Genomic DNA, 2,216 nt, shown 5'->3' with positions numbered 1-2,216 from the left:
CATTTATTTTCTGCAGTATTTTTATTTTTTAATCTCACTTATTTCTGCTCAAACCTTATTATTTGTTTTCTTCTGATTTTGGGGGGCTTTTCTGTTTTTGTTAATCAGTTTCCTGAGCTATGTTGTTAGGTTGCCTATTTGCCACCTTTTCATTTTTTATATTGTGATCCCTAATTGCTATGAACTTCCCACTTATGATTGCTTTTGTTGTGTCATAGATTATGAAAACTTGTGTGTTCCTTATCATTGGTTTCAATGAATCTTTTGATTTCAGTCTTAATTTCTTCAGTGGCTGGAAGTCATTTGGACATAGGTTGTTTAGTTTCCATGTTTTTTATTTTTTTATGTATTTTCAAGGTTTCCTCTTTTCTTTTCTTTTCTTTTCTTTTCTTTTCTTTTCTTTTCTTTTCTTTTCTTTTCTTTTCTTTTCTTTTCTTTTCTTTTCTTTTCTTTTCTTTTCTTTTCTTTTCTTTTCTTTTCTTTTCTTTTCTTTTCTTTTCTTTTCTTTTCTTTTCTTTTCTTTTCTTTTCTTTTCTTTTCTTTTCTTTTCTTTTCTTTTCTTTTCTTTTCTTTTCTTTTCTTTTCTTTTCTTTTCTTTTCTTTTCTTTTCTTTTCTTTTCTTTTCTTTTCTTTTCTTTTCTTTTCTTTTCTTTTCTTTTCTTTTCTTTTCTTTTCTTTTCTTTTCTTTTCTTTTCTTTTATGCACATGTGCTTAGCGTGAGTTTAAGTCACCAAATACGGGACTACGTGGGAGTCCAGTGACATAGCCATTACGCTAACTGCTGATCCCTTGGTTGAAATTGTTTTTTTAGGTTTTTGAATATATCTTCTCATTCTCATTCTTTTCTTGGTTATATTGTTTTGCTCAAAAGGTCTGATGTTAGCCTAATGGGATAACCTGTCCAAGTAACTTGATATTTTTCTCTTACCATCTTTAGACTGTTGCCTTTGTGATTTTGACCAATCTGGCTATGAGTGCTGTGGAGAGGATCTCCTAAATTTGACTATATTTGGGATCCTATGTATTCTGTGGGTCTTGGATATTTGAATGTTTCTAGATTTGAAAAGTTCTATGGAAGTATTTCATGAGGTATGTTTTTGATGACCTTATTAGATACTTTACCTTCTGGAATATCAATTGTTCGGATGTGTGGGCATTTAGTGGCATCTAGTATTTCTTGCATGTTATACACATTTTTTGAGAGTTACTTTTTCATTCTTCTTGGTGATTTTGTCTATGTCAGAGATCTTGTCTTTTAGATCAGAGATTTGATTTTCTGCAAGGTATAATCTACCATTAAGTTTCAAGGGAGGTCTTGATTTCCTGTATTATAATCTTCAGCAAATTCTGAATATTCTGAGTATTTTTATGACATTTCTGTGAATTCTTTTGTGCTGTCTGGTTAAAGAAGAATTATTTTGTTTTCTTGAGAGAGAGAGATATTTCCTATTTTCCCATGTTTTTTGCTGGATTCTAGTCATCTGATGAATTTTACACTTCTTCCCACTATTTTGGTGTTGATTCTTTACTGTCAGAAGTAGAGAAGTGCTCTATTTCTCAGGCATGTTCTTAGGATAGGTCCTTGTCTTTCAATGAAGGAAGGATATATGTAACCAGCTTTAGGTGTTGGTTCCTTTCCCCATATCTCCAGAACAGGTGCACCTGGGGCTGCATTGGTGCAGTTCAACTGGAGGAGAAAGTAAGAGTCACACAGGGCTGCAACCTGGGGAAGTCTGGCAGAAGGATTTGCAATTGTGCTCCTCTAAAAATTCCCTCAGGCTCTCTGGAGCTAGATGGTATAGCTTGAACTGCTATGACAGCCAGGGGACAGGAAGAGAATTCACAATACACATATCTGGGGGGACAGAGAAAGACCAGTGGAAAAAATTCAAGCTGCACTTCTCCAGCAGCCAGCTCTCTCAGTCTCTCCAAAGGTAGTTGGTGGAACTTGAACAGTAGTGGCATATGGGAGACAGGAATAGAATAAAAAAATCTCACATATCTGTGGTGGGGTTGAGACTGGTGGAATGATTTCCCTAGTAATTTTCTTAATATTTGGAGATGTTGATATTGAAATTGTAATGGTTTTGAGGGGAATTAAACAAATTGGTATTACATACTGATAATACGCATCAAAGTTAACTGTTTAATCATAACCCGAGGCCCACATACTATATAAAAAGAGAGCACGTTTCTCAGGGAGTTAATATCCCAGC

Source organism: Tupaia chinensis, unplaced genomic scaffold (genome assembly GCF_000334495.1).
Source record: "Tupaia chinensis unplaced genomic scaffold, TupChi_1.0 Scaffold000093_1, whole genome shotgun sequence".
Lineage (NCBI taxonomy): Eukaryota > Metazoa > Chordata > Mammalia > Scandentia > Tupaiidae > Tupaia > Tupaia belangeri.
This window is presented reverse-complemented; position numbering follows the sequence as displayed.